Here is a 15,344-nt window from a genome sequence, read left to right as displayed (position 1 = left end):
TGTGGCCCCCTCATTGCTTCCATGATTCTGTGGCTCCCTCATTGGTACCATGATTCTGTGGCCCCATCATTGGTACCATGATTCTGTGGCCCCATCATTGGTACCATGATTCTGTGGCCCCATTGTGACGACATGGACTCTCATGGGTTAACGTTTCTTAAAATCCAGCCAGACAGCATGATAGATTGTCTATAGATGGGGGAGAAGTCCCTCATTGTTTTTACAAGACTCTTGTTGCCTCAATGTAATTGTGTTGGCCACTGAAAGCTAGACTATTGTTCTCCAGACATTTCCAGTAACCATTGTATTGTAGTTGTGTATTGATAATGTAATTACCTTAGTAGCCATTGTCTAGTCAGTTGCTCCCAGTTTACATGTACAACCTCAGCCTTTCTAAGCACATCATTTAAATGAACATTGTCCATGCAGCTTGAAATTCTTCCAATGGGAGAAGCAATCTTGTCCAACCAATCGATGAGGACGCAGTGTATCCAAGGGGAAGGTTGTGGCTATAAAAAGGACTTCTTTAAGCCACCAGGGTTGGTTGATGGTTGATGGATCCAGTCTAAGCTCTTTGGAGCTGACTGGAGGATCAGGACATCTTATGGCTTCAATCTAGGGACTCCGGATCCGGTTGGAGACCATATCCACAGCCTAGGGATTTCGACTCCGGCTGCCAGGATTTTAACATCAAACCAGGACTACCTAAGGAGGACACTCAGGTTGGGACAGTTCAGTCACCTGTTGCAGACTTTGCAGACCTCAGACAGCTTGGAACCTGTGAGGCATGGACATTCTAAATCCCTGGTGAGCAGCGGAAGGGTGAGACTCTGTTGCCTGTTACATTTGTGTGTTTTGCTGGTTATGCGTTATGTGCCGTTAATTGTTTGGGGATCCAATAAAGTCTAATTATTGTGGTTCCCTAACCCTGTGTTGTCTGAGTAGTGTTACGCCCACGGTTAAGGAGGCCGGCATTCAGTTGGGATGAGCCCTGAGCCACGCTGTCTTTCTAAAGGCGGCGGGTTTTAGTGGACGAGAGCGCCCACTGAGCCCCGTGTCTCCACAATTGGTGGCAGCAGTGGGATACTACTCAGCCTGGTTTTCCCAGGGGAGCTGCAGTGGACTGGTGTTTTCGGACACCGTCCAGGGCTCAACAACCAGGGAGGCACATAAGCATACCCAGCAGGCCATAGGGGAGGCATTCAGGTTTCGGACGCTGCCATGTCCAACCCCACCAGCTCAGCCATGGGACAAGGACCAGAGAGGAGTTACGACCGCAGCAGTAAATGGATGCTACAGGATCTGTGCCAGATGCGAAAGATTGACTACAGGAACACTGACACTCGGTCAGACTTGATCCGGAAATTAGTCTGTTGGAATGCCCAGAATGATGCAGAGGATGATGACACTGCCGTTGTGGTATCAGAGGAGGTAAACCCTGTATCTCATCCTAGATCCAGTGACAGTCTGGAAACAAACCAAACCCAAGCAGACCGAGTCAAGGAATTGTTTACTGCATTGGGGCCTGAAGCTTCAAGGGAAGAGAGGGCTGGTGTTCTGCAATTTGTGTTTGGATTTCCAATTTCCTCACCATCAGCACCTACCTCCAGGATAGACCACCACCAAGGAAGTCATCTTCGCTACAGGGATGTGCCAGTGTTTAATGATTCCAGCACTGAGATAGATGAACACTTGCAAAACTTTGAGATGCTAATGCTTATGCACCAGGTGCCCACAGATGAGTGGTCCAAATACCTGTGGACAAGCTTGCCGGTCCGGGCCCAGGAGGCTGTCCGATCACTTGGGCCTCAGGACTGCTTGGACTACGGAATTATTAAGGACACTTTGTTGGCCCTTTTTACCATAACACCCGAGAGACATCGCACTAAGTTCCGGACTATGTCTCGCCAGGGTGTCTCGTACGTCGAATTTGGCAGTCAACTCCGACGACACTGTAATCGCTGGCTCGATGGACGGGCTGCCCACTCCGCTGCTGCCCTCCGTGATGTGATAGTGCTTGAACAGCTGCTGGTGCAGATGGACCCGGAAATCCGAGAATGGGTAGCTGACATGAAGCCCGACACCCCAGAGCAAGCAGCGCGATTGGCTGACGAATTTACAGCCAACCGACCCAGCTGGAGGCCCAATAGGTCCCTCAACCATGGATCCAAGCGACCCCCAGACTCACGTGCTGGACTAACTCGTTACCCCACAGAAGCCCCAACAAGACAAAGGTTTACCAACAGGGTGGGTGACTTGTCTAACCCACGGCGCTGTTATACGTGTGGGCGCCTTGGACACATGGCCAAAGAGTGTCTACAAAACCGGGACCCCATGCCTGGAGCCCGTCTACCAGTCAACATATGCCGAGATGAACCAACGAGACCCGAGGAATGCTACTCCCGAGAAACACCAATAGCTGAGGAAGTGGTTTATCCAGTCCACACCCTACGGCAGGCCGGACACCGTACACCAGCTAACCTCCATCCCCACATCCAGACGGTCAAGGTCGGTGATATACAGGCTCGGGGACTTCGAGACTCGGGATCTTCCATCACCCTGGTCAGCCCAGATATTGTTCCCACAGAACATCATTTACCTGGCCGCCAAGTGACCATCATCCTTGCTGGGGGCCAGCGCTCGAACATCCCTCTGGCACGAGTGCAGTTGGACTGGGGAACTGACCAAGGAGAGGTTGAAGTGGGGCTCATGGACGGCCTCCCCACCCCTGTAATTTTGGGAAATGACCTAGGACAAGGACTATCCAGCCAGTTTGTCACCGCCATCACCCGCAGCCAAGCCAAACACCATCCTGGTGCAGGTTTTTCTTCCAGCCCATCAGAGGAGAACCCAACTCCTCAATCTTCAGCCTCCTCATCAGAGCCAACAAATGTGAGTACATCAGACCCAACTGTGGCCATTGATTGGGGGGAGATAGATCGTAAAGAGTTCAGGGAAGCTCAACTGTCAGACCCCACCTTAGAGCTTATCCGTAGTGCGGCAAGCCAACCTGGGGGAGGAAATCAGGGGGAGGTATATAGATGGGAAAAAGGCCTCTTATATCGGGAGAAGCCCGCATCCTGCCCAGAAAAACCCTGGACCCGTGTACATCAGCTTGTGGTACCCCAGCCATACCGACCCCAACTGTTGCGTTTAGCTCATGATGTTCCTGCGGCTGGGCACATGGGGACCAAAAAGACTCGGGCCCGCCTGCTGCGTAGTTTTTTCTGGCCAAGGGTCACTCAAGAAGTGCAAAAATACAGAGCCTCTTGCCTAGTGTGTCAGCGTATGGGGGGAGCCCCATGCCGTGCCCCACTTCAACCCATGCCCTTGATAAGAGAACCGTTCCAGAGAGTTGCCATTGATATAGTAGGCCCCTTAGCCATCCCCAGCCGCAGTAGAAAAAGATTCATTCTCACCCTGGTAGACTTTGCCACCCGTTACCCAGAAGCCGTTGCCTTATCCTCCATAGATGCAGAGCACGTGGCTCAAGCTCTACTGGACATCTTTAGCCGGGTAGGGTTTCCACAGGAAGTATTGACTGACCAGGGGGCACAGTTCCAAAGTGAACTGATTCACACCCTGTGGGAAAAACATGGAGTCCGCCCCATGCGCACAACCCCCTACCATCCTGAAACAAATGGATTGTGTGAGCGCTTCAACAAAACGCTCAAACAGCTCATTAGCCGATATGTGGAGTCCGAGGGGGGGGACTGGGAGAAAAACTTGCAGCAGCTCCTTTTTGCTTACCGGGAGGTGCCGCAGGACTCCACTGGGTTCTCTCCCTTTGAATTGCTGTACGGCCGAAAAGTACGAGGGCCCCTAGAGCTGGTACGAGAGAGTTGGGAGGGCACCTTCCCCACAGAAGAGGTTCCCATACTGGACTATGTTCAAAAGTTTAGGGAAAGGATGAGGCACCTCATGGCGTTAGCCCATGGGAATTTAGAAGTGGCTCAGGAAAGGCAAAAACGATGTTATGACCGCACTGCCCGGCCCCGAGAATTTGCCTGTGGACAGAAGGTCCTAGTACTAGTACCGGTGCAGAAAAACAAGCTGCAAGCCATGTGGGCGGGTCCATTCACCATTACCAAGAAATGTGGCAATACTGACTACACCGTGGCCCTGGATCGAGAAGGTGTTCGTGAGCGTACCTACCACATCAATAGGCTAAAAGCTTATAAGGAACGAGAAGTCACCAATTTAGCAGTTTGCTGTCCAGAGTTAGATGATCCAGAGTTGGACCAGATCCCAGACCTATTAGTGGACTCCAAAAGGGAAATGGGGGTAAAAGATGTATCACTAGGGGAGCAGCTTTGTCCATCACAGAAGCGACAGATATCAGACATACTCGGAACATATGAAACCCTGTTCACAAGTCAGCCTGGTAGAACCCCCCTGGTCCAGCATCATGTCAATACAGGGGCAGCCACCCCACTAAGACAACCCGCCTACCGGGTGACCCCTCCTGTGTTGGCAATGATGAAGGCCGAGGTGGATGACATGTTAAATATGGGAGTCATAGTCCCCTCCCATAGCCCATGGGCTGCCAGTGTGGTATTGGTGCCAAAAAAGGACAAGAGTACTCGTTTCTGTGTGGACTATAGACGGCTCAATGAGGTCACGATTACAGATGCTTACCCCATGCCCCGGGTGGATGAACTACTAGATAGGTTAGGGGGGTCTCGGTTTATATCTACCCTCGATTTGAGCAAGGGATACTGGCAGATCCCACTCACAAAAGACGCTCAAGAGAAATCGGCCTTCATAACCCCTTTTGGCCTCTTTGAGTTTACCAGCATGCCTTTTGGGATGAAAAACGCCCCAGCCACCTTCCAGAGGATGGTAGACCATTTACTAGAGGGATGTCAGGGGTATGCCCAGGCCTATTTGGATGACATCGCTATCTTCAGCGACACTTGGGAAGAGCATCTTCAGCATGTGTCCCAGGTGCTGCAGAGGGTAGCCAAAGCCCAGCTCACCATCCGACCTGACAAATGCCAAATGGGGATGGCCGAAGTGCTATACCTGGGACATCGGGTGGGAAGTGGGTGCATTCGTCCCGAACCTGCAAAAGTAGAAGCCATTATCCAGTGGCCACGCCCGGTCAATCAAAAACAGGTCCGTGCATTTCTAGGAACCGCAAACTACTATCGAAAGTTTATCCCCAATTACAGTACCATAGCAAAACCGCTCACTGACCTCACAACCAAAAGATATGCCCGTAACCTTATCTGGACCCCAGAATGTGAAACTGCGTTCCTCCAATTGAAAGACCGGCTAGCCCAAAGCCCAGTCTTGACTGCTCCTGACTTCCGTCGCAGATTCATTGTCCAAACAGACGCATCGGACACAGGACTAGGAGCTGTACTTAGCCAAGTGGGGGACAACGGTGAGGAACATCCGATAGCTTACCTCTCCCGGAAACTGTTGGACCGAGAGAGGGCTTATGCCACCATAGAAAAAGAATGCCTGGCCATAGTCTGGGCCCTAAAAAAATTGCAGCCCTACCTCTATGGCAATGAGTTCACAGTCCTCACTGACCACAATCCATTGAGTTGGCTAAATCGCACTGCCGGGGACAACGGACGCTTGCTCAGGTGGAGTCTGGCATTACAATCTTACAATTTTTCCATCTCCCATAAACAGGGCAAGAACCATGGAAATGCGGATGGGCTTTCCCGACAAGAGGAGAAGGATGATCGGAAGCCTATCATGTCTGGCTAATATTAAGAAGGGGGAGGAATGTGACGACATGGACTCTCATGGGTTAACGTTTCTTAAAATCCAGCCAGACAGCATGATAGATTGTCTATAGATGGGGGAGAAGTCCCTCATTGTTTTTACAAGACTCTTGTTGCCTCAATGTAATTGTGTTGGCCACTGAAAGCTAGACTATTGTTCTCCAGACATTTCCAGTAACCATTGTATTGTAGTTGTGTATTGATAATGTAATTACCTTAGTAGCCATTGTCTAGTCAGTTGCTCCCAGTTTACATGTACAACCTCAGCCTTTCTAAGCACATCATTTAAATGAACATTGTCCATGCAGCTTGAAATTCCTCCAATGGGAGAAGCAATCTTGTCCAACCAATCGATGAGGACGCAGTGTATCCAAGGGGAAGGTTGTGGCTATAAAAAGGACTTCTTTAAGCCACCAGGGTTGGTTGATGGTTGATGGATCCAGTCTAAGCTCTTTGGAGCTGACTGGAGGATCAGGACATCTTATGGCTTCAATCTAGGGACTCCGGATCCGGTTGGAGACCATATCCACAGCCTAGGGATTTCGACTCCGGCTGCCAGGATTTTAACATCAAACCAGGACTACCTAAGGAGGACACTCAGGTTGGGACAGTTCAGTCACCTGTTGCAGACTTTGCAGACCTCAGACAGCTTGGAACCTGTGAGGCATGGACATTCTAAATCCCTGGTGAGCCAGCGGAAGGGTGAGACTCTGTTGCCTGTTACATTTGTGTGTTTTGCTGGTTATGCGTTATGTGCCGTTAATTGTTTGGGGATCCAATAAAGTCTAATTATTGTGGTTCCCTAACCCTGTGTTGTCTGAGTAGTGTTACGCCCACGGTTAAGGAGGCCGGCGTTCAGTTGGGATGAGCCCTGAGCCACGCTGTCTTTCTAAAGGCGGCGGGTTTTAGTGGACGAGAGCGCCCACTGAGCCCCGTGTCTCCACACCCATCATTGGTACCATGATTCTGTGGCCCTCTCATTGGTTTCAAGATTCTGTGGCCCCCTCATTGGCTCCATGACTCTGTGGCCTCCTCATTGGCTCCATGACTCTGTGGCCTCCTCATTGGCTCCATGACTCTGTGGCCTACTCATTGGCTCCATGGCTCTGTGGCTTCCTCATTGGTTCCGTGGCTCTGTGGCTTCCTCATTGGTTCCGTGGCTCTGTGGCTTCCTCATTGGTTCTGTGGCTCTGTGGCTTCCTCATTGGTTCCGTGGCTCTGTGGCTTCCTCATTGGTTCCGTGGCTTCCTCATTGGTTCCGTGACTCTGTGATCCTCTCATTTGTTCCATGATTCAGTGATCCCCTCATTGGATCCATGGCTCCGTGATCCCAACATTGGCTCCATGACTCTGTGGGCTCCTCATTGGTGCCATGGCTCTGTGGCCCCCTCATTGGTTCAATCACTCTGTGGCCTTCTCGTTGATTCCATGACTCTGTGATCCCCTCATTGGATGGCTTTGAGCCCTTCATTGGCTCCAAGGCTCTGGGGCCTCCTCATTGGTTCTGACACGCTCCACCAGGGCCTGGGGGCACTCAGAATCAGGCCCACAGCGGCAGAGCCTGACTCCGTGACCCTCGCGGTGTAGTTTAAAGATGTTGGGGGAAAAAGTTATTTACAAGAGAAATAAGTTGTGAGGCCACCTCTGTGCGGCAAGATAGCTGCTGCCTCTGCTCTTCAGTTCCCCTGGGGCCGGTGGTGACGCAGCTGAGTTGGTACAGCTCTCCACAGGTAGAGCTTCGCCCCAGGGCTGAAGATGGAGTTGAGAAATAATGGCGGGGTGCAGGGTCAGAGGTGCAGCCAATAACTGGGCAGCTCAGAAATGCAGTCACAAGTTTTTTACTTACTGTTGATAGTTCCAGGTTACCCTGACCAGTCAAATGCTGCCCTCTGAGTGCTGAGTCCTGCTGTGATGGGCCCCAGCCGATCCCCCGATAGTTCGGAGGCACAACCCGGTACACCCTTCAGTCTCCTTTCCTGGTCATCTTCCTGCACTGACCTCTCCCGCCTTCCCCGCGCCTCAAACACAGAGCCCCGAGCCGGTGTCCGCGGATCCCTTTTATGGGGTAGCTTTCCTGCCTTGTCCCTTGGTCCTATGTGGTCACATTTTCTTCGGTACTTGAAGTAGTCTCAGCATCCGGTTTGCTAGCTGAGCCTTGTAGTTCTCCACTAGTTGAGGGTCCGGTCCCCTTTGCGGCCAAGTCCCTCCACACTGGTATACCGGCTGTGGATGCGAGCCCACAGGTGTATGGCGCACTTCCCACGGTCGGGGCCTCCTTCCCTCATCCTGGGACAAGCTGCTCCAGCTCCAGACCACAGATCCTTCCTCCTCCGCGTCCACTTCCTGACTAACGTTCTACAGTCTGCTCCCACTAACTAAACCCCACCTCCAAGCTGGCTTTGGCACTGTGCTTCACTAAGGTGACAGTTTAGTTTGCAACTTGCCCTAACCATGGCCTAATGGAGTGTTGCTAAATTAAGAGTGTGTGTGTGTGTATGTATGTATGCACCGACCTGCGGCCTCCTCCTTACCTGGGAATGGGATACTACGCCTCTGGCTGAGGTGCAGTACCTCTGTGGCGACTGGAGCCTCAGGGGCGCCACAGTTCCATGATTCTGTGATCCCCTCATTGGCTCCATAGCTTTGGGCTCCATCATTGCTTCCATGACTCTGTGATTCCCTCCTTATTTCCATGGCTCCGTGATTCCCTCATTAGTTACATTACTCTGTGATCCACTCATTGGCTCCATGGCTCTGTGCTGTTCTCATTGGTTCCATGATTTTTTGACCCACTTCATGGGTTCCATGGCTCTGTAGCCTCTTCACTGGTTCCATGGCTCTGTGACCTCCTCATTGGCTCCATGGCTCTCTGGCTGCCTGTCATGCAGTGACTACTGGGGTTCTGCCAGGAATAAGGAAAACCCCTGCCAGTGCCGAGGCAAACAACGGACAAGGCAACACAATATAACATTAGGCCCTGGTGCTAGTGAAAGGGGATCGGTTACCTCCTGCCACTGACCTGAGGCTGATCCCTGAACTCCCTAATGTCTCTATACAAGTCCTTTCCCTTATAGCCGATCATATTTTTAGGCCCTGACTTGCCCTGAACTCATCCTGGCTAGTGAGAAGGCTGGTGAGAGCACTAGTCTCACCACTGCAATAATACAAGACTGGTTGGAAAACAGACAGGGGGAAATAGACACAAAAAGGAAAACACTTCAAGCAACTCCAAAACCACTAACAGCACAGCTGCAATTGTCACAAACCTGCTTCATCCAGAGACAGGCTCCTTCCAAAGTTGTCAACATAAGAATGATGAGATTCTATAGCCAGCATCAGATGTTAACACACCTGATTATTTATAGCGAAGGGGAGTGGTCACAGAAACCTGCCCTTGAGATTAAGGCTCCAAAGGACTGTCAGGAAAAACTCCTTAACCCCTAGAGCACCAAAAGAAACCAAACCATTTAAACACCAGCTAATAATAAGACATTATGACCTTCTGGTCCCAGGCTCGTCAGAGATCCCCCAGCGCGGGGCACATCTATGACACTTCCTCATTGGTTCCATGACTCTGTGATCTTCTTGGCTCTGTGGCCTCCTCATTTTTCCAAGGCTCTGTGCCCTCTTCTTTTGTTCATGGCTCTGTGGCTTCCTCCTTGGTTCCATGGCTCTGTGATCCCCTCCTTGGTTCCATGGCTCTGTCGCCTACTCTTTTGTCCATGGCTCTGTGGTCTCCTCATTGGTTCCATGGCTCTGTGATCCCCTCCTTGGTTCCATGGCTCTGTGGCATTCTCATTGGTTCCATGGCTGTGTGATCCCCTGATTGGCAGCATGGCTTTGGGTCCCCTCATTGGCTCCATGGCTCTGTGATTCCCTCATTGGTTCGATGGCTCTGTGGCCTCCTCATTGGTTCTATAGCTTGGTGGCCTCCTCATCGATTCCATGGCTCTGTGGCCTTCTTATTGGTTTCATGACTCTGTGATTCCCTGAGTGGCTCCATGGCTCTGTGGTCCCTTCATTGGTTCCATGGATCTGTGGCCCCCTCATTTGTTCCATGACTCCGTGATCCCCTCATTGGTTCCATGACTGTGATCCCCCGATTTGGTTCCATGGCTCTGTAACCTCCTCAATGGCTGCATGGCTCTGTGGTCCCTTCATTGGTTCCATGAATCTGTGATCCCCTCATTGGTTCAATGACTCTGATCTCCTCATTGGTTCCATGACTCTGTGATCCCCCTGGTTCCATGGCTCTGTAACCTCCTCATTGGCTCCATGGCTGTCTGGCCTCCTGTCACGCAGTGACTACCAGGGTTCTGCCAGGAATAAGGGAATCCCCTGCAAGTGCCGAGACAAAAAGGTTACACCAGGAACACCATATAACGGTGGGCCTTGGCGCTAGGGAGAGAGGATTGGGGTCACCTCCTATACTCACCTGAGGCTTACCACTGCACTCAATAACATCTCTATACTAGTCCTTCCCCTCATGGCTGATCACATGTCTAGGCCCTGACTTGCCCTGAACCTTTTCCTTGCTAGAGAGAAGACTGGTGAGAGCACTAGTCTCTCCACTGCACTAATACAACACGCATTGGGAAATAGACACAAAAAGGAAAACACTCCAAGCAACTCCAATGCAGCTAACAGCACAGCTGCAATTGTCACGAAACGTCAGCTTCTTCCAGAGACAGACTCCTTCCAAAGTGGTCAACATAGGAATGATGAGATTCTATAGCCGGCATCAGATGTTAAAGGGGTGGTTCACCCATATTCATTATTGGATATTATGTTGAGTAACAAGTTTTCTCTCAAATACCTTGTGTTGGCAATAGTGCCTGTGAGTGTCGCTATTGTGGTCCGCTCTTCCCCATCACCTGACCTTGGGCTCTATGACCTCGAGGATCCGGTGATGTCACATCAACTTCCTGCTCACCTAACATCACCACGGCCGGCCCAAGTCTCCGGGAGTCACTGGGCTGTGGGCGGTTTCACAAGTCGTCACAGCCCAGTGTGTCTCCTGCTTGCGCGCTCTGAAGTGAAGGAGCAGGAAGGTGCTGCGCTGTGACACATTATCGCCTTACCATCATTACTTAATGCCAAGAACATAGCCCAGGTGTTTGTATGTGAGATTGTTCCATAGAGTCCCCTCTACTATTGTCTGATCGAGGAGCTCAGTTTGCCACTTTTTCTGCTCTCTGTGAGGGATTAAACTGTCACTCATCAGCGTTCTACCCTCAGTCTAATGAAGGAACCGAGCGCATGAACCAGAATCTGGAGCAGTATTTGCGTTATTTTGTCAAAAATAATCAGGAGCAGAGGGCCTCGTTCATTCCTCTTGCTAAATTTGCTATCAATAATGGCCACTATGAGTCCTCTGGTGTACCTCTGCGTTTATGGTCGGCATCCCCAGTTCTGTACATTTCTGGAGGAGCACTTGTCAGGGTACTTGAGAACCAATTAGCCTCAGCACTATCATCTACATGGGAGAAGGTTCAGCAGCACTTGCATAACATGAGCGCTAAGTATAAATGTGCGGCTGACTGTAGAAGTGTGCCTGGTCCGGACCTGTGTGTGGGTGACTGTAGACGTGTGCCTGGTCCGGACCTGTGTGTGGGTGACTGTAGACGTGTGCCTGGTCCGGACCTGTGTGTGGGTGACTGTAGACGTGTGCCTGGTCCGGACCTGTGTGTGGGTGACTGTAGACGTGTGCCTGGTCCGGACCTGTGTGTGGGTGACTGTAGACGTGTGCCTGGTCCGGACCTGTGTGTGGGTGACTGTAGACGTGTGCCTGGTCCGGACCTGTGTGTGGGTGACTGTAGACGTGTGCTTGGTCCGGACCTGTGTGTGGGTGACTGTAGACGTGTGCCTGGTCCAGACCTATGTGTGGCTAACTGTAGACAGGACACTGGTCTGGGCTTGTGTGTGGCTGACTGTAGATGTGTGCCTGGTCCGGACCTGTCTGTGGGTGACTGTAGACGTGTGCCTGGTCTGCACCTGTGTGTGGGTGACTGTAGACAGGACACTGGTCTGGACCTGTGTGTGGCTGACACTGGACGTGTGCCTGGTCTGGACCTGTGTGTGGCTGACTGTAGACAGGACACTGGTCTGGACTTCTGTGTGGCTGACTGTAGACGTGTCTGGACCTGTGTGCGGTTGACTGTAGACGTGTGCCTGGTTCGGACCTGTGTGTGGCTGATTGTAGATGTGTCCGGACCGGTGTGTGGGTGACTGTAGACGTGTGTCTGGTCCGGACCTGTCTGTGGGTGACTGTAGACGTGTGCCTGGTCTGCACCTGTGTGTGGGTGACTGTAGACAGGACACTGGTCTGGACCTGTGTGTGGCTGACACTGGACGTGTGCCTGGTCTGGACCTGTGTGTGGCTGACTGTAGACAGGACACTGGTCTGGACTTCTGTGTGGCTGACTGTAGACGTGTCTGGACCTGTGTGCGGTTGACTGTAGACGTGTGCCTGGTCCGGACCTGTGTGTGGTTGACTGTAGACATGTGCCTGGTCTGGACCTGTGTGTGGGTGACTGTAGACATGTGCCTGGTCTGGACCTGTGTGTGGCTTACTGTAGACATGTGCCTGGTCTGGACCTGTGTGTGGCTTACTGTAGACATGTGCCTGGTCTGGACCTGTGTGTGGGTGACTGTAGACGTGTGTCTGGTCCGGACCTGTGTGTGGCTGACTGTAGACGTGTGCCTGGTCTGGACCTGTGTGTGGCTGACTGTAGACAGGACACTGGTCTGGACTTGTGTGTGGCTGACTGTAGACGTGTCTGGACCTGTGTGCGGTTGACTGTAGACGTGTGCCTGGTTCGGACCTGTGTGTGGCTGATTGTAGATGTGTCTGGATTGGTGTGTGGGTGACTGTAGATGTGTACCTGGTCCGGACCAGTGTGTGGGTGACTGTAGATGTGTGCCTGGTCCGGACCTGTGTGTGGCTGACTGTAGACGTGTGCCTGGTCCGGACCTGTGTGTGGTTGACTGTAGACATGTGCCTGGTCTGGACCTGTGTGTGGGTGACTGTAGACGTGTGCCTGGTCCGGACCTGTGTGTGGGTGACTGTAGACGTGTGCCTGGTCCGGACCTGTGTGTGGCTGACTGTAGACATGTGCCTGGTCCGGACCTGTGTGTGGGTGACTGTAGACGTGTGCCTGGTCCGGACCTGTGTGTGGGTGACTGTAGACATGTGCCTGGTCCGGACCTGTGTGTGGCTGACTGTAGACATGTGCCGGGTCCGGACCTGTGTTAGGATGACTTTAGACGTGTGCCTGGTCCGGACCTATGTGTGGGTGACTGTAGACGTGTGCCAGGTCCTGACCTGTGTGTGGGTGACTGTAGACGTGTGCCTGGTCCGGACCTGTGTGTGGCTTACTGTAGACGTGTGCCTGGTCCGGACCTGTGTGTGGCTTACTGTAGACGTGTGCCTGGTCTGGACCTGTGTGTGGCTGACTGTAGACAGGACACTGGTCTGGACTTGTGTGTGGCTGACTCTAGACGTGTCTGGACCTGTGTGCGGTTGACTGTAGACGTGAGCCTGGTCCGGACCTGTGTGTGGGTGATCTGTAGACGTGTGCCTGGTTCGTACCTGCGTGTGGGTGACTGTAGAAGAGTACCTGGTCTGCACCTGTGTGTGGCTGACTGTAGACAGGACACTGGTCTGGACCTGTGTGTGGCTGACTGTAGACGTGTCTGGACCTGTGTGTGGGTGACTGTAGACGTGTGTCTGGTCCGGACCTGTGTGTGGCTGACTGTAGACATGTGCCTGGTCCGGACCTGTGTGTGGGTGACTGTAGACGTGTGCCTGGTCCGGACCTGTGTGTGGTTGACTGTAGACGTGTGCCTGGCCCGGACCTGTGTGTGGGTGACTGTAGACGTGTGTCTGGTCCGGACCTGTGTGTGAGTGACTGTAGACGTGTGCCTGGTCCGGACCTGTGTGTGGGTGACTGTAGACGTGTGCCTGGTCCGGACCTGTGTGTGGGTGACTGTAGACGTGTGCCTGGTCTGGACCTGTGTGTGGGTGACTGTAGACGTGTGCCTGGTCCGGACCGTTGTGTGGGTGACTGTGGACATGTGTCTGATCTGGACCTGAGTGTGGGTGACTGTAGACGTGTGACAAAAATAGACACTGTGAAATGCTAAGGAATGCAAACCATGAATGTAAGAGCGACTCCCACAACATAGAAGACAATAACCGCTCATGGTCACAGCTGTATAAATAAATGTAAAGCCACACTGGATGGATCAGATTACGTGACAAGACAATGTATAGACTGTACGTAAGCACAGAATTTTATATATATATATATAATATATATATATATATAATGCGTATATATGTATGTATATGTGTAAATGTGGCGCCCTGGACAAGCCAGGTCGTCACAGGTACTGCAACAACACACCCCACACCCCGGTTAGACACATCAGTCACACACAAATCCTTGTTGCCTCCCTCCAGGGGCTGATGTCCACACCAGGTGGGGTGGAGCCAGGCGGTTGGCTCCACCCACCGAGGAGTTCACAGTCCTGGAGGCGGGAAAGGAAAACAGATGAGTTCAGGGAGAGTGAAGTGGTAGTAGAGGAGCAGTCTGACCGTGTCCGGGTACGTGGCCTGGACACATACAGCAAGGTTGGCAGATGGTGGTGACCGTCTGCAGGAGGGGCCGATCGACGCGGAACCGTAGGACCGGGGACGGGCGGTGGCCCGCCGGTACCAAACCGGGGAGCGAAGAGAAGCCAACACCATTCGGCAGGGCCTACGGACCCCGACCAGGCTTGGAGTCGCCGTTAAACCGGTCAAATCCGTTAGCGACAGGAACCTCCGGGGTTTCCCAGCAGCAAAGACCCGATTGAAGGCAACCGCTCAACCGTGACGGGTTAGGGTTACCCACGGAGGGGAGAGAAACATCTCGGCTGCTCCCTGTCATCGCTCCCGGGATCCCCGTCCAGAGCAGTGGTGGTGTCCAACCTCACCACAAACCGTGGGTGGCGTCACGAACCGACTTCCCCAATCCCAAAAACTACCCCCTTTCACTCACGGGCGAGGAGCGCCGCTCGAGTCCCCGGATCCGGCCCACCGCTCGAGCCACCGAGCAGCAAGCAGCAGGCTGCAGCAGCGCCAAACCCGAGCGCCAGCGAGAGCACAGCAGCGACGGCCCCCTCCCCGCCCGCGACAACTTGGCGTCACGAACAGGATCTTACTGTTCTACCGCCTGGTAGTGGTGCTGAGAAGAAACCAAGGGGGGCGGATGGCGTCCGGCCGCATGTAGACCGCGGCTATAAAAGCAGGGATGCCAGGACTCTACGGCCATCTTTGGGTTCCTGGAAAATACCGCTACCAACATGACCGCCCCATCCAGCTATATGTATATATATAATATATATATATATATACAACTAGTGTGTGTACATATAAATTACAGAGCCTACGAAAAGTGCAGTATATTCCCCAAACCGAGGCTAAAATGCAAACCAGTATGAGGCCTGTGATGAAGGGCGCGTAAGAAGGGGCAACAGCAGACAAGGTGGAAACCTATACAGTAGCCAGACCGGGGAAAGCGGGATCAAAGGGACATGATGCTGCAAGAAACACGTAGT

The sequence above is a fragment of the Anomaloglossus baeobatrachus genome, chromosome 3, assembly GCF_048569485.1.
Source record: "Anomaloglossus baeobatrachus isolate aAnoBae1 chromosome 3, aAnoBae1.hap1, whole genome shotgun sequence".
NCBI classification, from domain to species: Eukaryota; Metazoa; Chordata; class Amphibia; order Anura; family Aromobatidae; genus Anomaloglossus; species Anomaloglossus baeobatrachus.
This window is presented reverse-complemented; position numbering follows the sequence as displayed.